We start from the raw sequence: 23,113 nt of genomic DNA, 5'->3' as shown, positions 1-23,113 counted from the left end.
CTTTTATATATTCGAAAATGTCTATAATTTTTAAAGGGTACCTGGAAAGAACTTCAATGTCCACAAATCAGGGATTAAATAAATTATGATAGAGCTTTATAATGGAACACTGCAGTATGAGATATAAAACAAACACCAAAATATACAGTGGGTACACACACACTTTGAATAATTCTGAAATGATAACGCACAAAAAAAATCAGTAATAATGACTGCCTTTTAAGAGGAAGACTAGGAAGAGGAGACTGGGCTGAGTAGAATTCCTAATTCTCAAGATAAATTCTTGGGTTTTTTGTTTGTTTGTTTTTGCCCCATCATTGTGTTTTCCATTATAATACAGTTAAATAAAGTGGCTTAGATACACCTACACCAAGTTCTTCTTCTTCTTCTTCTTTTTTTTAGATGGAGTTTTACTCTTGTCACCCAGGCGGCAGTGCAGTTGTGCAATCTCGGCTCATTGCAACCTCTGCCTCCCAGATTCAAGGGATTCTCCTGCCCCAGCCTCCTGAGTAGCTGGGATTACAGGCGCCCGCTACTAGTCCTAACTAATTTTTGTATTTTTAGCAGAGACGGGGTTTTGCCATGTTGGCCAGGCTGATCTCAAACTCCTGACCTCAGGTGATCCACCCGCCTCACCTCCCAAAGTGCTTGGATTACAGCCATGAGCCACCATGCCCAGCCACACCAAGTTCTTTTGTTTTAAAGTTGTACATATGCACACAGCATGGGGTTTTGAAAATACATTTAACTTTAACAAGTATTTATCTTTAGCTTATAATATTTTCAAATGCTAGCTCCCTTCCATTGTGAGTGCCCTGTCCTAAGCCACATGATTTACTACTCCTACTACTCCTATTTCCACTACACCTTCCAAATGCTTGATGCATAACACTCATTCATTTGTACAGCCTATGTTTCTCAAGGATAAAATCTGTAAATCTAGCACCTTTGTTATCTAAGCATTATCAAGTAAGCTGCATATCTGCACCTAAAACGCTGACTTTTACTAGTGGTCAATATGTATTTATTGAATGAATAAACAGAGAATAACAATAACTAGCATTTATTAAGCCCTCACTATGTGCCAAGGGCTGTATTAAGGGTTTCATGTACAACTCAAATTTAACTCTTTTGAGGAAAAATGTCTCTTAAAAAAAAAAAGAAAAAAGGGAGAAAAAAAAAAAACTTCTGAACTCTGCAAAAATCTTCCTCCTTTAATTATGTTCTCACCGTCTACCATTCCAATCTATTTTATAAGTTAACCTTTGCCCTTCGAACATGTCTACATTTCATTTTTATCCAAATACGTTCACTGGCCTCTACTTGTAACCCTAACAATCTCTCTCCCTCACATTACAATTAGCATTTTGAAATCTGTGGTCTTTAACTTGGTGCTTCCATTTCCCTAGTATAAAGGCCTCATGTACTCTAGTCTGGGCCCTCAAAAAGACTTAATTTAAGGACACTCAAGATCTCCCACTACATGAAGGGGTCAACAATCCTTCTAAAATGACACTCCAGGGCAGAGCTCTCCAATATGGCAGAGACAAGAAATACCTTATAAGAGAAGTAAGAAAAGAGGATGCTTTGATATTAATTGATTGTTGATACCTATTCTTCCTAAGTCCAATTATCTTATATATATACTTTATAGCTGCTAGTGTGACATTGCTGATTTTTTGCAATGCACTCTCTTTTTTTCTGGTACAGCAGACTGTCCCCATTATCTTCTTCCTATTTTCTCATCTTTCCTCTACCTAGACATGTGAAGGCCCAAAAAGCCCTAAGAAAAATTCCAAAGACTTAACCCTGTTACCTCATGTTGTTTTTTTTTTTTTAATTTGATATGCCTTTAAAAATTTTTAAATGAAATTACCTTTCTCCGTGTGATTCCTCCCAAATTTTTATTATGAAAAATCTCAAATACACAAAAGTTCAAAGAAGAATATAACAATCACTCAAAAAATAATATCGTGTCATATTTCCCTTGGCAATGTGGTATATCTACATATATGCTGTGCATATATATATACATATATGCTGTGCATATATATATGTATATATGCTGTGCATATATGTGGTGTATATATGCTGTATATATATGTGGTGTATATATGCTGTGCATATATGTGTGTTTTTAAAAAGTCTGTGCATCTATATGTGTACATATTTTGTGTGTGTAGAACCACTTGAAAGTAACTTATACATACCATGATGATTCACCCCAAATGCTTTTAAAGACAGAACTTAAAAATAAGGGCATTCTCCTTCATAAACACAATACCATTAACACACTCACTATTATCAACACCATAATCATTCTCTAATAGCATCTACAAACTAGTCCATATTCAAATTACTTCAATAATCTACAAAATGCTTTTTATAATGTTTTCCCTCAAACCTGTAAACAAAATACACAAGTTTTATGCACTGCATTTCGTTGTTGTTATGGTCTGAATGATATGTCCTCCCAAAACGCATATGTTGAAGCCCTAACCCCCAGTGTATTTGTGTATTTGGAGGTCAGGCCTGTGAGAAGGTGATAAAGGTTAAATGTGGTCATAAGAGCAAGACGCTACTGTGATAGGGCTGGTGTCCTTGTAAGAAGGGAAAGAGACACAAAAGCTCTCTCCCTCTCCACCACTGTGAGGACGCAGTGAGAGGGCAGCCATCTGCAAGCCAGGAAGAGAGCCCTCACAGAAAATAAACCTTCCGACCTTGATCTGGGGCACTTCTAGCCTCCAGAACTGTGGGAAAATAAAATTCTGTTGTTTAAGCCACTCAGTTTGTGGTATTTTGTATGGCAGCCTGAACAGGCTAAAAAAGCTGTTATGTCTCTTTAGTTCTAGAATAATGCCACCTTATTTTTTTTTAATACTAATTTTAAGAAGCCAAACCAATTGTTTGTAGAATGTTCCATATCTGAAGATTTTTCTGATTGTTTTTTATGATATCATTTAACTTGTTCCTTGTTCCTTTCTGATTGTTTTTTCTGACATCATTTAACTTATTCCTTGTTCCTCCATCACCTGTTTTTACTACACCTGTTCCTCCATCACCTGTTTTTACTACAAAGGAAATTGGATCTAACGTTTGCCTCAAGTGAACATTGTGGGCAAGAATACTCGATAGATGTTGATGTACACTTCACACTGCACCACCTCAGGAGGCACATAACATCACATTGTCTATGAGCAACGATGCTACCTTTGACCATTTGATTCAGATGGTGACTACCAGATTACTTTCACTGCTACTGTTTTTGTTTTTCCTTTTGAAACTATCAATGACCTATGGGGCGATATTCTGATAAGACCATCCTGTTTCACACTATCCCATGTAATACTGGTAGCACACATGATTTCTAAAAGCTATAAACAGTTAAGATTATATACAAACTAGTATCAGATCAATGTTAATTCCTCCACACTGTTTGTCTAGCTCTCAAATGCAAAAGCAGGATGTATTTCTATCCTAGCAACAGGGTGTTTTCACAGGATAGTCAATATGTTCTCAGTCTGTGTACTTCTTGTGTCCCAGGCAGGCCCCCTGTGACTTGCAGACAAAAACAAACTCAAATTTTCTCTCATGAGAATGGGCACACATGAACTGGCACAGGCCTTAGCTACCCACCTACCGATGGGGAATATGAGAAGCAAGTACTAAACCCTCAACAGCTAAATGTATTTGCCACAGCTGCAGTGAAAGAAGAATGCGAAGTTTGTAAAGGTTTATTCAAATTCTCAGAGAACATTCCTATGTCATTTGTCAAAAGAGTGTACCCAAGTCAAGATCACAGTATGATGTGATGAGGACGTGATGATTAAGATGATGTATTTTGTGTGTGTGTGTGCTTGTGCATTTACCACCAATCGATTGAAGACTTGGAAAACAAACCTGAAGCAGATAATAAAGACTCTGTTTATTATACTACTATGAAACAGCTAGGTCATAAAAACACACTAAAGAAACTACTTGGCTGCTTCCTTATAACAAAGTGTTTCCAGAATTTAAGGGCTGTAAGGGACACAACCTTCTGAACACTTAAGCAGCTGACAAGATTATACTTTCTTATTTGGGTGGTTAAGAAATATACTGTACTCTCAATGAGCCTGACACTTTAGGAATGCTTGGTTAAAGGAAGTCCCAGTGTTCAGTTTCAAAGGAACATGTGGAATGAGCAGATGGCAACAGGAGACTACACTTATTTCTTATTGCTAAACAGCCCTGAGTGCATGAGAGACAGATTTTGAAGAACTGCAGAACTATCTGGTCAAAAATAAATCACATTTTAAAAGTGATTCATAGATGCTGAGGCATATAAATCATGTTTTAAATTTCTGCAGGTGCTATTATAATGAATGAACTCTTCTGCTTATGCTCTATCCATTACCAACCTACATCAATTTCAAGAGTTACTGATTAAGCTAAAAGCCCATTATGCCCACCAAGACCTTACTTTTTAAAGGAAATTCCATTTGGTTGAACCAACTTCGACTCTCTCCTGCCACCCACCTCTAATCTCATTTGCATCTCCAGTCATTCCATTTTCTTCCCTTAGGTTGCCATCAGAAGTCTAAACTGAGCACTGAACTTTCTTGTTGTATATAAATTGAATTAAACAGAAAAAGAAGAAACAAACATGCTTCCCCAAATTTGAAGCTGAATTGTCACATTAGTCTTGGAATCACTAAAATAAGATGGGCAACTGTGAAGGTATGAAAGTCACACTGACTAGAGAGGAACCCAGCTCTCCATTTCCGTTTTAAACTCTGAGGAAATATGTGATGTCTCAAGTTAAACTTCTCATTTGTAACATTACCCTCCTCCTGCTCTGCCTGTCACAAAAACTGCCCTTGACAAGGTCACCAATGACCTCCCCACTGTTAAATCCATTATCAAGTTCTAACCCTTATCTTACTTAACCTACCAGCAACATTTGACATAGTTCATATTCCGTCTTTGAAATAAATACTTCTTTACCTGGCCTCAAAGTCTTCACCTTTTCCTGACTTTCCTTCTTTTTCTCTAGCTTTAGTCTCCTTTCTTTCTTTTCTTTCTTTTTTTTTTTCTTTTAACCTTTAAATATTGGCATTCCCACAACTTAGTCCTTAGACTTCTCTTCTCTGGCAACACTCCCTCCCTCAATGATCTCATCAAGCCTCATTGCTTTAAATACCATCTATAGGTTGAGTATCCTTTATCTGAAACACTTGGGATCAGAAGTGTTTTAGATTTTGGATTTTTTTTCAGATTTGGGGATATTTGTATTATACTTACAGGTTGAGCATCTCTAATCTGAAAAATCCAAAATGCAAAATGCTCCAATGAGCATTTCTTTGGAGTGTCATGTTTATGCTCAAGGGTTTTGGATTTTGGAGCATTTTGGATTGCAGATTTTGACAGTTCCCCAGTTTATTGTGTGGGATGCTTTTCTGAAATCCAAATCCGTATGTCCAGCTTCCTACTCAACATCTCCTTTTGGATAGCTAATAAGTTTCTCAAACTTGGCATGTCCAAAAGTGAGCCCCTGATCATTCCTCAATGGTGCCCCTCCCACAGTCTACCCATCTCAGTTATTGGCAACTCCAGTTTTATAGCTACACAGACCAAAATCCTAGAATCATCTTTAGTTACTCTATTACTCTCTCACACATACACATTCCACATCCCAATCCATCAGTAAACTCCACGGCTATACCTTCAAATCATATCCAGAATCCTGCAACATCTCAACACTTTCACTACAACCACCCTATTCTCAATCAGCATCTTCCATCAGGGATAACACAACAGCCCTCTAACTGGTCTCCCTGTTTCCATCTTTGCTCCCCTGCAGTCTCAATACAGCATATAGAGTGACACTATTAAAAAAAAAAATCATGCTGTGATCACATCTCAAAATCTTCCAATGGCTTCCTGTCTCACACATAGCAAAAGCCAACTCTACATACAATTGCCTATCCTATATGAGTGAGGTGGTTGTTCTCTCCCTTGCTTACTATTTTCCATCTGCCCTGATTCATTGGTGTTTCTCAAAGATACTAAACAGAATCTTACCTCAGAACAGTGTCCCCCACCCCAGATTCCTTCTGGCACACTCCTTCGCCCTCTTCAAATCTCTATAAAATATTACCTTTTCAGTGACGGGTTTCCTGACCATCATAAATTGCAAAATCTACCACTCAAACTAAACACTTACAATCATTTAACATACCATATGTTTTATTTATTTATCATCTGCCTCTCCTGCTGTATGTTCTATGATGGTAAAGATCTGTGTTTGGTTTCTTCTCTATTGTATTCCCAGTGCCTAAAATTCCTTCCACATAGAAGGAATCCAAATACTTGAATAAATAAACAAACTAGTGAATGAAATATGTTTGCGTTGGTTTAAGTAAAGTTGCACCCATCAGAAAATTAAAGTATATCCCGATTTTATATGTTTTGGATTTCACAGGGGAGTTTCTTGTCAACTATTTCTTCTACAATAATGTCAACAATTAATACAAGCCTCCTTAATCAAAATGTCATTAACATATTATTGTTTTTTCCCCAGCTACAGGTTTTACCTACACTCCTGCCTCTTTTAGTCTATCGTGACATATACACAGCAAAATATATCTTAGGCCCTATGAAGCAAATTAGCTGACATAATCACTACTACAGTCACTAAGGCCTAGTAATTAATCACAACACTGTTTCTTAAAAGTAAGTACAGGGGGCCGGGCGCGGTGGCTCAAGCCTGTAATCCCAGCACTTTGGGAGTCCAAGGCTGGCAGATCACAAGATCAGGAGTTCAAGACCAGCCTGGCCAACATGGTGAAACCCCATCTCTACTAAAAAAAAATACAAAAATTAGCTGGGCACAGTGGTGCACGCCTGTAGTCCCAGATACTCGGGAGGCTGGGGCAGGAGAATCGCTTGAACCCAGGCAGTGGAGGTTGCAGTGAGCCAAGATCAAGCCACTGCACTCCAGTCTGAGCAACAGAGTGAGACTCTGTCGTTAAAAAAAAGTAAGTAAGTACAGTGATATTTCATTCGTGTGAATTTTTTGCTCCAACTAATGGAAGTTTATACTGTTTATTTGTATTTGAAACATTTAGAAAAAAGAAGAGCCTTTAAGGAAGATAGCTTGAATGTGAAATAAACTTGAATGTGAAAACAGAAGGCAACTGGCTCACTCTATCAGTCTGTTATCACTGACATATACCAACTACCAACATTCAGAGAGAAACATGATGTGCAAAAAATTATCTTCAGTGAGCTTGAAGGGTCATAAATTACAACTGCTAAGCTGAATGGGAGACTGCATTTTCAAAGTCATGTATTTCCAGGCTGGGCACAGTGGCTCATGACTAATTCCAGTACTTTGGGAGGCTGAGGCAGATCACTTGAGGTCAGGAGTTTGAGACCAGCCAGGCCAACATGGTGAAACCCTGTCTCTAATAAAAATACAAAAATTAGTTGGGTGTGGTGGTGCACACCTGTAATCCCAGCTACTTGGGAGGCTGAGGCAGAAAAATTGCTTGAACCGGGGAGGCAGAGGTTGCAGTGAGCCGAGATCATACCACTGCACTCTAGCCTGGGCGACAGAGCGAGATTCTGTGTCAAAAACAAAACAAAACAAAAAAACAAAGTCACATATCTCCAGAAATGTTATATTTTAAAGAGCCTACAGAATAACGCTTAGCACTTCAGAAATCTTCCCTCCCCTAAACTGACCAGTGCCCTAACATTCGTTGTTCCAACATTTTATGGCTCCCACTAACTCAAGTAATCATCAGCCAAAAAAAAAACCCCTGTAATTTCATTAAACGTCACCAACATATTTTGAAAAAAAAATCCAATTTTATTTAAAATAGTAAATACTTCATGAATGTAATATATATGTTCCTTAACAGAAAGGAAGTAAAAATTTCCTTGGACTCATAAGGACTTTCTGAATGCAGTCATGATGTAGGATTTCTTCTTCCAACATAATTGTTTGTGTTCTTTTGTATTCAGCAAAGCAGCTTTAAGAATCAGATACAGACAAAGACAAACGAACCATATGGATGGAATTCAAATTGTAAGTTAACATTACTATCATAGTACCTGTCAGTGAGAACATGTCCTCTTATTGATGACAGAATTTCACTGAGCTATCCATAGCTCTCAGTTGATTTTGCCTATGATCAATGGCATGCACATATGTAAGACTATTAATTCTTCAAAAAGTGCATGAATTAAATGGACAAAAATGAGAACAGAACCTACAAACCTCACTAACTCCATAATTTAATTGCCAGGCATGATGGCTCACGCCTGTAATCCCAGCACTTCAGGAGGCCTAGGTGGGAGGATAACCTGAGGTCAGGAGTTTGAGACCAACCTGGCCAACATGGTGAAACCCCATCTCTACTAAAAATACAAATATTGGCCGGGTGTCCTGGTGGGCACCTGTAATCCCAGCTACTAGGGAGGCTGAGGCAGGAGAAACGCTTGAACTTGGGAGTTGGAGGTTGCAGTGAGCTGAGATCACACCACTGCACTCCAGCCTGGGCAACAGAGTGAGACTCCATCTAAAAAAAAAAAAAAAGTCCCAACAAATTAAAAAACTGTCACAGGGAGATGTAACAGATAAACTAAGGAATAAAGGCACTACATAGTTCCAGGCCTCACTCTACACGCACTAAAATTACTTCAAGATTTACACTATGAATTTTGATTTCTGTCTAGTAGAACACAAAAAGACAAAGGTAGATTATCAATATATGAAAATCAATAGCATTTTCTTGTATCAGCACTAATCTACTTAAAAAATAGTATACCATTCACAGTATTTTTATAAACTACAATATTTTACTCAAAGTCATAAGTGAAAGACCATTCCATGTTCTCAGATAAAATGTCCTAATATTATAAAGATATCAATTTTCCTCAAAATAAATCTGTAAGTCAAAGTTCTACTGGTATTGTTTTTAGAAACTCAAACTAACTCTAAAATACATAGGAAAGAATAAAAATCCATAAATAGCTGAGCCAAACTTTGAAAATGGGCAAAGATGAGAGAAAGTGCTCTACCAGATATTTAACATCACTAGCTAATTTGGGAAATGCAAATTAAGACCACACTGAGATATCATCACACATCAGAACAGTTAAAAAAAAAAAAAAAATAGTGGCCGGGCGCAGTGGCTCACATCTATAATCCTAGCACTTTGGGAGGCTGAGGCGGGCAGATTGCCTGAGCTCAGGAGTTCAAGACCAGCCTGGGCAACACGGTAAAACCCCATCTCTACTAAAATGCAAAAAATTAACTAGGTGTGGTGGCATGCGCTTGTAGTCCCAGCTACTCGGGAGGCTGAGGCAGGAGAATTGCTTGAATCTGGGAGGCGGAGGTTGCACTGAGCCAAGATTGTGCCACTGCACTCCAGCCTGGGTGACAGAGCAAGACTCCATCTCCAAAAAAAAAAAAAAAAAAAACAGTGACAGTATCAAATGCTAGTGAAGATGATGCAAAGAAATGCAATCTCTCATACATTCCTGGTAGAAATGTAAAATGGTACAACCACTCCAGAAAACACTTTGGGAGTTACTTCAAAAACTAAACATACACTTACCATACCATCCAGCAACCATGTCCCTGGGCATTTATCCCCCAAAAAATGAAAATTTAAATCCATATGCACACACACACACAAAACTGTACAAGAATGTTCACAGCAGCTTTATCTGTAACAGCCAAAAATTAAAAACAGCCCAGATATGCAGGTGAATGGTTAAACTTGGATACATACATACCATGGAATACTACTCAACAATTAAGAAGTACAAACTATTGATAAATGCAACAATTTGGATGAACCTCAAGAACTGTCTCATTCAACAATGTTGATGAATCTCAAGAACTGTCTCATTCAACAATTTGGATGAATCTCAATTTCAAAAGATTACATGCTATAGGATTCCATTTATATAGCACTCTGGTAATGACAAAATTATAGAGATAGAAACTGATTAAACTGATTAAGGGATGGTGAGGGTAAGGGAGGTGGATGAAACTAGAAAGAGGTAACATGATGAAAATCTTTGTAGTGATAGAATAGTTCCATATCTTCTTCCTCTTTTTTTTTTTTTTTTTTTTTGAGACAGGGTCTTACTCTGTCCCAGGCTAGAGTGCAGTGGCATAATCACAGCTCACTGCAGCTTCAACCTTCCCAGGCTTAGGTGATCCTCCCACCTCAGCCCCCCAAGTAGCTGGGACTACAGGCATGCACAACCACACCAGACTAATTTTCGTATTTTTTGCCAGAGACGGGGTTTTGACATGTTGCTGGTCTCAGACTCCTGGGCTCAAGCAATCTGCCTACCTCAGCCTCCCAAAGTGCTGGGACTACAGGCATGGTCAACCACATCAGCCTAGCTCTGTATCTTGATTGCAGAGGTAGTTGCAGGAATCCACACAGGTGATAAAATGGCACAGAACTATACACAGGCATTGTACAAAATCAATTTATTGGTTTTGATATTGTACTACAGTAGTACAAATTGTAACTATTGAGGGAAGTTCCTTGGGTGAAGCTGCATAAGATGTAACCACTGGGGGGAACCAGACCTCTCTTTACTATTTGTGCAACTTCCTATGAACCTATAATTATATCAAAATAAAGTTAAAACAAAATAAATGGGAAGAATGATTTATATAGGAGGAAAAAACATACTACTACAAAACCATAGAGTTAAAACAGTATAGTGTTAGAGCAAGAACAGACAAACCAAAGGAAAGGACTCAATATTCAGAGTATACATGTGCACTTAATACACAGTGTGACACCATATCTATGGGAAAAGGGAAGAAAGATGCCAGGAAAACTGGCACAGTACATGGAAAATAAACTGGATCACAAACTTGTGACACATAAAAAGTTAAACTCTGCATGTATTAAAGACCAATAAGTTTAAAAGAAAACTATGAATTTAGCAGTACATAACATAGCAGAGTAACTTTGTGGCACAGCACTGGGGAAAGATTTCTTAAACAAAACCTCCAAAATACAAACCATATAGCCAAAAGATTTTTTAATTTGATTATATCAAAATATAAGATTTCTGTTCAATGAAGAACATCATGAGAAAGATTACAGACAAATGACAGATTAGGAACAGATACACTTGTAATACTTAAATGATTAGTATCTATGAAATACAAGACATGTCTGCAAATCAACAAGAAAGAACTGAAACCCCAAAATAAAAATGGGTGAAGGGATGAACAGGCAATTTCACAAACAAAAAATTAAAAAAGATAAAACACACATGAAGAAATACTCAGATTCGGTAGGGCACGCTGGCTCACGCCTGTAATCCCAGCACTTTGGGAGGCTGAGGCAGGCAGATCACGAGGTCAAGAGATCGAGACCATCCTGGCCAACATAGTGAAACTCCGTCTCTTCTAAAAATACAAAAATTAGCTGGGCGTAGCGGCGTGTGCCTGTAGTTGCAGCTACTCAGGAGGCTAAGGCAGGAGAATCGCTTGAACCTGGGAGGCAGAGATGGCAGTGAGCCAAGATTGCACTACTGCACTCCACCCTGGCAAGAGCGAGACTCCATCTCAAAAAAAAAAAGAAATGCTCAGATTCATTAGTAGTGAATGAATCTGAATAAATAGTGAAATGTAATTTAAAATGAGATTTAATTTTGTATTTATTAGTCTGGAAAAATTGGAGCACTGAATAAAACCAAGCATTTGTGGGGAAACAAAGATAAAGGAACCCTCACGAGCTTCCTGCAGGTGTATAGACTATTGCTGCTTGTTCTAAACACCATCTGGTGGTGCTTCAATAAAATACATGAAAACCAAATGATCCAGAATCACATATGGATCTGTAACTCACTGAAAGTATCACAGAGGTCTAAAATGTATGCTTATCATGGTATTATCTGTAGAGGTAGGAAAATGAAAATAACATGGGTATCTACAAATAGGAGAGCAGACAGATAAACTGTAGTAGATGTACATTCTGAAATATTGTGCAGCACTTGGAAGCAAAGAACAGCAACGCAATAGATCTTCAAAACATAATAGTGAGACAAAAAAACTGCACGATATCATCTCTATAAATTAAAAATGTGGGCACCCAGAACAATATACATTTAATAACACATACAAACAGAAGAATACACATCATACAGAATGGTTGCATATGGGTTGATGAGCAAGAGAAAAGAGCGGGAATTAGAAACAAAAAACAATGAATGAGACTGGATGTGGTGGCTCACACCTGTAATCCCAGCACTTTGGGAGGCCAAGGCGGGTGGATCACGTGAGGTCAGGAGTTCGAGACCAGCCTGACCAACATGGTGAAACCCCATGTGTACTAAAAATACAAAAATTAGCCAGGCGTGGTGGCACAGTCTGTAATCGCAAGCTAGTCAGGAGGCTGAGGCAGGAGAATCGCTTGAGCCCGGGATGGGGAGGTTGCAGTGAGCTGAGATCACGCCACTGCACTCCAGCCTGGGCAATAAGAGTGAAACTCCACCTGAAAAAAAAAATGAACGAAAAATGCAGGCAGGGGAGATGCCTTGAACAGCCCATTGAATTGAGTAAGATTAACTCCATCGTCTGCACCTGAGGTCCAAAATGAACTTTAAGGACTCATACATCTAATAAACATCACACCACTAAAGCCGAATGTCATCCTACCCTTCTCACGAAGAAAACACAAAACAAGCTCACTACTTTGAAGATTTTCGATGCTAAGTGTGTTACATGGAGAAACCACCCAACTTCCTTTAACTTCAAAACAGAAAATATATCAAAGATAAAAGGAAACTGTAAGATACAAGGGTCACTACCCCTAAAATTTAAGTTAAATTCTTACAGGGATATTCAAACCAAGCCAAGCCCAGTCCCTTTGATTCACCCAGTCACCGAGATCTTTTAAAATTTAGTTACAGGTGGCAATAAGAAAAAATAAAGGGCATACTCTCATTTTTCTCTTAAAGTGTTTCTCTGAAACACTCTTAAAATAAGGATTGGCAGTAAAATAAATGAATTTTCTACCATAATCCCTAACTGACATTAATAACAAAGCATTAATTATATTTATAGTGGTTCGTTTTCCCAATTTATAATAACTAATATGTATTGTTCTGGATGGAACTAGACAGTTTTTTATTCTTTGTAATAATGAGGGCATTTCAACACATTATGTTCACTTTCAAGCTGACCTTCATACAGCCACGAGTTTGTTTATAAAGGAAGAAGCAGAGTCAAACTAAAATTTTTGTTTAACAAAATGTCAAAAACTCAGTTAATTTCTTTCATACAACAGGCAAATCCTGCAACCTTGCCCATAAAATCCTAAGACATAAACACCTGAAAGAGTCAGTTTGCCTTTTTTTGTCTCATGGCAAATATTACAGTAAGAGGAAGCTATAGCTGCCACTGACCGAACCCTAAATTCAGCAGCATCAACAATATCAATGCAGCCTGTCATGCGACGGTAGGTTCCCTAGCTTCAGACTATCTAACCCAGCAAATTCTGCCTCAAAAAGTGACATACTAAGTGGGTCAAAAACATAAAACGGCAATTTTTGAATCAAAGTTAGGGTAGTGCTGACTTCAAACATAGCTTCAGAACGCTGGGACCCATCACTAAGTGAATGGGAGTGACTGGTATCCGCTCAGACAAGTACTAGCGCAAAGGGATAAGAACTGGCAGGTGGCATCCCAAAAATGAAATTCTAACAGTGGTGTCAGTACCTTGGGCATGGGCAAAAATAGTACCAACAGGAAAGGAAAGACTATATGAACCCCAAAAGCAAGCACATCGCCCAAATTGCTGTCAATAACCACCAACGATCATCACCAATCACCTGATCCCGTTTAGATTGCACCTGGGAGCCAGGCAGTCCCACCTCAAAACCAAAGCAACTGTCACAAGTAGCAAATCTCACTCACCAGGCAAGGGAGCCACAAAGACCCCCGGCTGGCCCCCACCCTCTTGGTAACGGCGCCTACTTTTGGGCCCGACCTGCAGGCTTGCAGCCGCAGCGATCTGACAGCTAGCACCGCCCCCGGCTAGAGCGGGCTTGTGACCTTTGACCCCTGACCCCTGACCTCCACGGTGCAGGCACATCCCGCCCTGCGGTTTCCCATGGAGAAGCTTGAAAGCCCCCTTACCTGTCACAGCTTCATCTCATGCCGCGATGTAGCCTATCAGACCGCCGGTGGGCGCCCCAGCCAAGGAGGACAAGGATAGGGCGGAACTACGGAGGATGCGGGGTGCGTAGATCCTGCTGGGATAATCCGTGGGGCGGCAAGCGCTATACAGCCGCCGTCTCCCCAGTGATACTGCAAGGTGCCGGTGCCGCCGCCGCCGCCGCCGCCGCCGCCGCCACTGCAGTAAATCAGCTGACACCAGCCCCAACTGCCGTGACTTTCGCTGCAACTGTCGCAAAAATGAGGGGGCGGGAAAGTCTCACCATTTCCCTACATGCAAGGCCTAAGCCGGCGCCGAGACAGCCAGCCGCGTTACCATGGAGACCGAAGGTGGAGAAAAGGCCAGCTGTGGGCAAGGAGTGCACGGCCGCCATCTTGATTGTGGGAAGTCTCGTCTAGGCTGTCCTCTCTCCAGTTGGGAGGACCAAGATGGAGCCAAGGATGAAGTAGCAAGTGTATGTCTTTCTTGGGAGCAGGATGTTGCGCAAGTTTACACTTCTGACCCCATCACACTGCTTCCCACCGAGATGCAAGAGGTAGGGAATTCCCTAAACACTGGAAAGTATGTTGGATGCTGGAAAGCTAAAAAGAATGACAAATGTCCCCCAAGACAGATAAGCTATAGTATAGTGCAGGATGAGAAATGCCAAATAAGGATTAAGGAAGAAAAGAGATGAATTATTTCTAGGTTGGGGTAAGGCAGGATAATCACATTAGGTCATATGGAAGTCTAGAAAAATTGGTCAGATTTGGAATAAGAATTGGGAAAGGAAAACAACTTTGTCACCAGCATTGAAATGTAAAACATGAATATATGCAATAAATAGAAAGTTAAATTTGGAAGAAATACAAGGGACGTGAAGTAGGTGAAATGGGAAAATGTGGTATCAGGGCTTAGCTGTTTCTGCTCCGTGAGCGGCTCCTTTAACAGGCAGTCTATGCCCTGGAGCTCTCTTGTGGGTTGGTAGAGACTTCATCACATTCCGCCTAGACCAGGTAATAAAAAAGTAACATGGAAAAATAGAATAATGTCAGATAACAAGAGGCTTTTAGTGGCCATATAAGCTTTTTGGTCTTTATTCCAAAGACAATGAAAAGTAATTGAAGACTTTTGACTAATAAATAGTGTAGCACTTTTCCTAACCACATGGTATTCAGGTTTTTAAAATTGCTTTACAACAAATTATCACAGTCTTAGTGTCTTAGTGGCTTAAAGCAACACATATGTATTGCCTCACATTCCGTGGGCAAGGAGGTCAGGAACAGGTTAGCTGAGTCCTGTGCTCATGCTCTCACAAGGCTACAAGTGGATGTCAGCCAAACTGCAATTCTCATCTGGAGGCTCAACTAGGGAAGAATCTGATTCCAAACTCCTGTCAGCTCATTCAGTTCTTTGTGGCTGTCTGACTAAGGGCCCTGGCTTCTTACTGGCTCTGAACTGGAAGTGGCCATCAGGTCCTAGCAGCCACCCACAGTTCCTTACCACATGGGCCTTACTAAAGGCTCTCTCGCAACATGGCAGCATACTCCTTCAAAGCCAGCAAGGAGAATCTCTCTACTGAGCACAAGAAAGGAGTCACATAGATATAGATACAGCCATGGATATGGACATGGACATAGATATGGAAATGGATGTAGATGATAACCTAAATTAGGGAGTGACAGCCATCACCTTTGCCATATATTATTGGTTAAAGTAAGTCACGGGTTTTATCTGTACTCAAGGAGAAAGGATTATACAAGAGTGTGACTTATCGGGGTCACTTAAGATGGGCCAGCCACAAATATTAATTTGGCAGCAATGTGCCATGTAAATCAGGTGGGAAATACAGGGAGGCAAGGAGACAAGTGAGATGTCATCATTGTTGTTGTAACCAAAAATGTATGGTTATCACTGCGAAAGAATCATAAATGAGACCCACAGGATAAAATCAGGAATTTCACCATTTTAGAGGCATATATATATATATATATATTTTTTTTTTTTGGAGATGGAGTCTTGCCCTGTCACCCAGGCTGGAGTACAATGGCACCATCTCAGCTCACTGCAACATCCACCTCCTGGGTTCACGCAATCCTCCTTCCTCGGCCTCCCGAGTAGCTGGGATTGCAGGTGCACACCATCACACCTGGCTAATTTTTTTTATTTTTAGTAGAAATGGGGTTTCACTCTATTGGCCAGACTGGTCCTGAACTCCTGGCCTCAAGATTGGTCTGTCTCGGCCTCCCAAAGTGTTGGGATTACAGGCGTGAGCCACTACACCCGGCTTTAGAGGCATTTTTAAAACTTAAGTACTACTCTGTCCTTAAAATTTAGTAGCAGGCTGGGCACAGTGGCTCACGCCTGTAATCCCAGCACTTTAGGAGGCCGAGGCAGGCAGATCGCAAGGTTGGGGGTTTGAGAATTTAGTAGCAAATTACCCTACAGCACACCAGTACCTTCTGGACTTCTTAAGCTCCAGGTTAGCTCTGCAAAAGGCAAGGAGGCTTGTTCTTCCATTTTACAAATTTCAAAAGAGGGAGATAGCCCAGTGGTCTAACAGTGACTTTATTGCTACTGTTATTTTCGGATCACTTCATGCATGCTGTTATTTTTTTCTCATCGAGGTTTTCAGTCATAGTTTGGTATTCCCCATGGTGCCTAGTACTCAGCTAATACTCCCCTTTCCTTCCTGGACCCTCTCCCAGAAAAGTCCTATCATGGTCGATGGCTTTATTTTAATACCAAATGGCAAAGAGGCTTAATAAGGGTTTTTTGCATGATTTTTGTGTAATTAAAACTGTTTTGTGCAATTAAGAGATTCCTTTTGCACTTTCTCACGACATAAAAGTCAAGTGTTGATACTTCTCTTTTTTTCCTGTCTCATGACTTCCATGATTCAAACCATTTCTTTCCAAGTAACAAAATGTCTTTTTCTAGAAACATCTCTAGTTACTCCATACTCAGGCCTTTTAGGAAGGAGTGAAGATGATAAGGTTTAGGGTGCTAAGCCTCCTCACAAATGAGGGTTTCACAGCCCCCCTCACCAAACCAGCAAGACTAGCAAGGGAAAATTAGAATAGATAATGAAGGAGGAGATGATGAGTACTAGTGGTAGCCCTGGTCACCAACTGCAGCAACAGGGCTGTAGATCGTCTACTAACCTCCCTCTTCTAGGTTTCCCATAAGGAAGAGAGGATGACCAGAAACCTGGAGGAGTTGCTTCCCAAACCTGTGTAGAGAAGGGAACTCATTTTTGTGTAAATAGTGGACTATGGGAGACACATGAAGCACCACCCAGATTCCCCTTCAAGAAAGAACCACTTCCTAGCTGCAAGGAGAGTGGTTTGCTCACACTCTTGCTGTTAGCTTCTTCAGGGTCACCTGGGCTTTCCAGCTGAGATCACACTAATCTTGGGGCAGCCTCTGATGAATGACTGAGCAGGGTGAGGAAAGTCCAGGGCACACTCTTCTTGGGGAGGCCCCTGTTCTAGGGGGTGGTATCAAGGCATAGGAATTTCTGCTCCCATGGGGGACTCTTTTAACAGGCAATCTTTGTACTAGAGCTTCCTCTTGGGTTAGTAGAGACTTTGTCACATCTGCTTTTTCCCTTCCTCGGCCCAATCCTGCTTCCTCCCTTTTCCTCTCACAGATGTGAGAGAAATAAACCTTTTGGACTCCTCACTCCATCTCAGCATCAGCTTCCCAGAGAACCCAGCCTGCACCATGACACCATTTTTAACAATTGACAATCAGGAGCCGTCATTGTACTTTTGCAACTTTTCCCTCGGTTTTATTTTTTTTTCCATATAAAAGGTTGGAAAAAAAGAAACAAAGATTAAACTGATTTTTACTGATTTTTAATAAAAGAGATACATCAGACTTATCAACCCATGCAATGCATGTGTCTTATTTTGATATTGATTCAAGTAAGCTATAAAATAAATTAGGAGAAAAATGGGAAATTTTAACTGAGTGGATATTTAATGATATTAAAGAAGCCTTGTTAACATATTAGAATGTAATAATGATATTTCGGTTATGTCTTTAGAGGATTCCTCATCTTCCAGATGTGCAGGCTGAAATATTTATGGATGAAATTATCAGATGCCTAGCATTTGCTCCATGATAATCTGAGGTAAGGAAGACAGTGGCAATAGCTACCTTAACTTTACTTCCATCTTCATGAAATAGTACATTCTTTTACTTCTAATTCTAATTCATCAAGGTGAAAAACATCACTTATTCACCATCCAGTGGTTTTAGGCACTATGCTGAGCTACACATACAGAAAATGTAGAGACTTGGTTCTTGTGGTCAAGTTACTCAGTCTGGCAGGGAGGCAGGGAGACAGGCAGACCCACTACTGTGAGGAGTGATGTACCTGGTGCTTTCCACCAGTTGCCGTGGGGCTGATCGTCCTACTGACCTTGTAATACTAATGTTCTGAATTTTGATGGGAAATATTGTTTTTAACATTGTGTGAAAAGCCACTTCCTTATTGTACAGAAACCACTAACATGCATTTTACTTTTATTGGATTTCTTCAGTATCTGGCCCTCAGATGTACTCAGATATTCAGATATCTGCTACTTAAGAATGGACTGAATGATGAGCGTGTGTATGTGTTATGTGTGTGTTTGCTCAAGGGCATGCCTGAGAGAGGGCTTTGAATAAAGTGAAGCTTCTGTTAAGAGTTTTATCAGCTGGACATAGTGGCTCATCCCTGTAATCCCAGCATTTTGGGAGGCCGAGGCGGGTGGATCACTTGAGGTCAGGAGTTTGGGACCAGCCTGACCAACATGGTGAAACCCCATTCCTACTAAAATGCAAAAATTAGCCAGGTGTGGTGACAATGCACCTATAATCCCAAGTACTTGAGAGGCTGAGGTAGGATTGTCGCTTGAACCCAGGAGCCAGTGGTTGCAGTGAGTCAAGATCACGCCACTGCACTCCAGCCTGGACAACAGCATGAGCCTGTCTCAGAAAAAAAAAAAAAAAAAAAAAGAATTTTATTTCCTTCCTTGTTTGTCTTTCCTAGCTAGACAATATCTACAATACCACAAGCAAAAAGAGCTCTTTTATAGCTAGTGATTAAATGAAAACACAGATTGTAAGTTTTGTTTAGTTTCTCAGTTCCAAAGAGTTAACTCTAATAATGCTAGAGACTAAATGTTCATTTCCCCAATATTCATATATTGAAACCCCAGTGTGATGGATTTGGAGATGGTGACCTTTGGGAGGTAACTAGGTCATGAGAGTAGAGCCCTTATGAAAGAAGAGACAAGACAGAATACTTGTTCTCCTGCCTGCCCTCTTCCTCTCCACTCTTTCTCTCTCTCACCCACTTCTTCCCCACTGTATGAGGATACATCAAAAAGACAGCCCTCTTAAACCGGCAAGAGAACCCTCATTAGACACTGGATTTGGGCCAGCACCTTGATCTTGGATTTCTCAGCCCCCAGAACTGTGAGAAATAAATGTTTGTTTAAGCCACCAACCGCATGGTACTCTGTTAGAGTAGCCTGAACCAAGACAAAACCCTCAACATACTCTTTTAAAAAATTAAAATAAAATTTAAAATGTAGTTTTTATTACAGAGGCTGAGGTGTTAGAAATATTTTTCTAAATATCTGGGCTTCTTAATAGAAACTCTAAGCAGTTTAATGACATCAGATATAAATTTAAGAATAAAAAACTATTTTACATATTTGGCAAACACCCGAACTGACTCTGAGAATTGCCAGTGAGTTTCTTTAGTATGCTGCAGGAGATTGCAGCATGTATGTGACAGTATAGAACACTCTACAGCTTCCAAGGAAACCCTCTCCTCCAAGGCATAGCCTAGTGTCCAAAACTAAAGAATATAATATTAGTGTGATAAATGGTACATCTGGAGACTTGATGGCATCTAAAGAGACACTTGCTATCAAAGGGGAAATGAGATCCTTTTGACTAAAAATATATTGCGCCACCTAGGGACACCTGGGAAAATAATATATTCAATTTTCAAATTCAAAGCATACAACTAGAAAGTGTTTGGAAATTATGAAGCAGGATTTCCTTTTTATTTAATATTTATATTACATAAATATCGCACAAATTACACCAGGCTGGAGTGCAGTGGCTCAGTCCTAGCTCACTGCAGCCTTAAACTCCTGGGCTCAAGTGATCCTCCCACTTTAGCCCCCCAAGTATCTGGAACTACAGGTGTATAACATCATGCCTAGCTTGAATTCTTAGATATGACAGCAAAAGCACAGATAACAAAAGGAAAAAATAGGTAAATTGAATTTCATTGAAATTTAAAACATTTGTGCATCAAATGACACCATAAAGAAAGTGAAAAGACAACCCGTAGAATGGAATATCTGAAAGTAATTTACTCTATAAGGGATTGATACCCAGAATATATAAAGAACTCCTACAACCCAACAGCAAAAACAAACAACCTGATTCAAAAATGGGCAAAGGACTTCAACAGACACTTCTCCAAAGAAAATAAAGAAATAAGCATTATGCACATGAAAAGATGTTTAACATGTTAAGTCATTAGGGAAATGCGAGATATCACCTCACCCACAAAGATGACTATTATTAAAAAAATTAAAATTAGCAATTGTTGCTAGGACGTGGAGAAACTGGAACCCTCATACATTCCTAGTAAGAATGTAGAATGGTGCAGGCACTGTGGAAGACAGTTTGGCCGTTTCTCAAATGGTTAAACAGAATCACCATATGATCCAGCAATTCCACTCCTAGGTATATACCAAAAAGAACTGAAAAGCAGGGACTTGAAGAGATCCTTGTACACCAATGTTCACAGCAGCATTGTTAACAACAGCTAAAAGGTGGCAACAACCTCAGTGTCCATCAACAAATGAATAAGTAAATAAAATGTGATATGCCCATATAATGGAATATTATTGAGCCTTAAAAAGGAATGAAATAAATTTTGATATATGCTATAATATAGAAGAAATTTTAAAACATAGCGCTAAGTGAAATAAGCCAGGCCAGATGCGGTGGCCCACACCTGTAATCCCAGCACTTTGGGAGTCTGAGGCAGGCAGATCACTTGAGGTCAGGAGTTTGAGACCAGCCTGGTCAACATGGTGAAACTCTGCCTCTACTAAAAATACAAAAATTAGCCGGGCATGGTGGCACATGCCTGTAATCCCTTCATGAGAAGGTTCTGGAAATGGATAGCAGTGAGTGCACTTAATGCTACTGACTTGTGCACTTTAAAACTGGTTAAAATGGGCCAGGTGTGGTGACTCACATCTGTAATCCCAGCACTTTGCAGGGCTGAGGCAGGAGAATTATTTGAGCTCGAGGAGCTCAAGACCAGCAACAAAGTGAGATCTCGTCTCCACAAAAAAATAAAAAATTTGCTCAGCATGGTGGGATGCAACTGTCAGCCCAACTACATGAGAGGCTGAGGCAAGCGGACCAGTTGAGCTCAGGGGGTCGAAGCTGCAGTGAACCACGATCATGCCACTGCACTCCAGCCTCGGTGATAAAGTGAAGCCCTGTCTCAAAAAACAAAAAGTTAAAATGCTAAATTTTATGTAAGTATATTTACTCAATATATATGTATATACATATGTATGAGGAAATCCTGCTTCATAATTTCCAAACTCTGTCTAGTTGTATGCTTTGAATTTGAAAACTGAACACATCATTCAATCATATATACACATAGTGAGTATATATACACACATATATATACACACATACATACATATATACACACATATATACATATATACATACACATATATACATATATATACACACACACATATATATATACACACACACATATATATATATATGAAACAACTATGGGTTGATGACATGTCTGTGCCTTCCATTTTAGCCCATACCCCTGGACATGGAGCTATCACAAAAGTGTATACTCCAAAGGACAGGAACATGTAATAATCATGTTTAACTTCTGAGGCTATGGCACAGTGCCTGCCATACTGGAGGTCCTGAAGAATTTGTTGTGGTTGTCAGTGAGCTGATTCCAATCTTAATTCACTGAACTGTGCGGGTTGTTCAGATAAAAACCAATGACTCCCTTGCTACATTCAAAGGCATTTCACAGCCTTCATCCTTTTGGTCTTTGACACTTTACTTTTGTGATAGTCCTCCTGATTCTCTGCTTCTCTTAACTTTTCTCATTTTACTCCCTATTTGTATTTGTCTTTAAATTTCTGTTGTAACTCTTTGCTTTTCTGTATACTTCCTTATGATCTACTTTAGTGGTATCATCTATGACCGCTATGCTGCAAACTCTCATATATTTATCTCTAGCCTGTATGTTAATCCTCTAACCTCCAATTTCCCTGGTGTTAAACAATTCTTAAATTTTTATATCAGGCAGAGTCACAAAAGGAAAAAGCACATTCAAAATGGGTAATCGAGGATAATTTGGTAAGGGGGGTATTAACAAACGTGTAGATAGAGTTTAGGAAAATCAAAAAAGCAATGGTGGGCCGGGCATAGTGGCTCACGCCTGTAATCCCAGCATTTTGGGAAGCCACGGCGGGCTGATCATTTGAGGTCAGGAGTTGGAGACCAGCCTGGCCAACATGGTAAAACTCCGTCTCTACTAAAAATACAAAAATTAGCCTGGTGTGGTGGCAGTCGCCTGTAATCCCAGCTAGTCAAGAGGCTGAGGCAGGAGAACTGCTTGATCCCGGGAGGCAGAGGTTGCAGTGGGCCAAGATCGCACCACTGCACTCCAGCCTGGGTGACAGAAGGAGAGAGGCTCTGTCCCCACCCGCCCAAAAAAAAGCAATGGTGTTGCTAAAGAGAAAATAAAGACAATGACAGCAAGGATTGAGCAGTGAGTAGAAAAGTTTAACTGTAAAGTAGGGGACTAGATTCATCACACAACTATGCTCTGGGTG

General features: G+C 40.0%; 2 protein-coding genes across 7 annotated transcripts in view; one reads left to right on the top strand and one right to left on the bottom strand.

The window, feature by feature from the left end:
• Positions 1 to 14,513, bottom strand: part of WDR7 (WD repeat domain 7) — a 377,480-nt gene extending 362,967 nt beyond the window's left edge. For 2 of the 4 annotated variants that reach the window (XM_004059459.5, XM_055368194.2), the window contains exon 1: positions 14,174 to 14,513. The gene's annotated coding sequence lies outside the window, so the exon portion shown is untranslated. Of the gene's footprint in view, positions 1 to 13,951; positions 14,079 to 14,173 lie in introns of those variants that run through there. The other 2 variants (XM_019014016.3, XM_055368196.1) reach the window with 1 other exon arrangement.
• A 63-nt stretch (positions 14,514 to 14,576) lies between these two features.
• The window catches only part of TXNL1 (thioredoxin like 1), a 48,514-nt gene continuing 39,977 nt past the window's right edge, over positions 14,577 to 23,113 (top strand). For 2 of the 3 annotated variants that reach the window (XM_063699245.1, XM_055368198.2), the window contains exons 1-2: positions 14,581 to 14,748; positions 18,244 to 18,330. The gene's annotated coding sequence lies outside the window, so the exon portion shown is untranslated. Of the gene's footprint in view, positions 14,749 to 18,243; positions 18,331 to 23,113 lie in introns of all 3 variants that reach the window. The other variant, XM_004059461.5, reaches the window with a different exon arrangement.

This window comes from Gorilla gorilla, chromosome 17 (genome assembly GCF_029281585.2).
Source record: "Gorilla gorilla gorilla isolate KB3781 chromosome 17, NHGRI_mGorGor1-v2.1_pri, whole genome shotgun sequence".
Classification (NCBI taxonomy): domain Eukaryota; kingdom Metazoa; phylum Chordata; class Mammalia; order Primates; family Hominidae; genus Gorilla; species Gorilla gorilla.
Note: the sequence above shows the minus strand (reverse complement) of the source record. Positions and strands in the feature narration are given on the sequence as shown.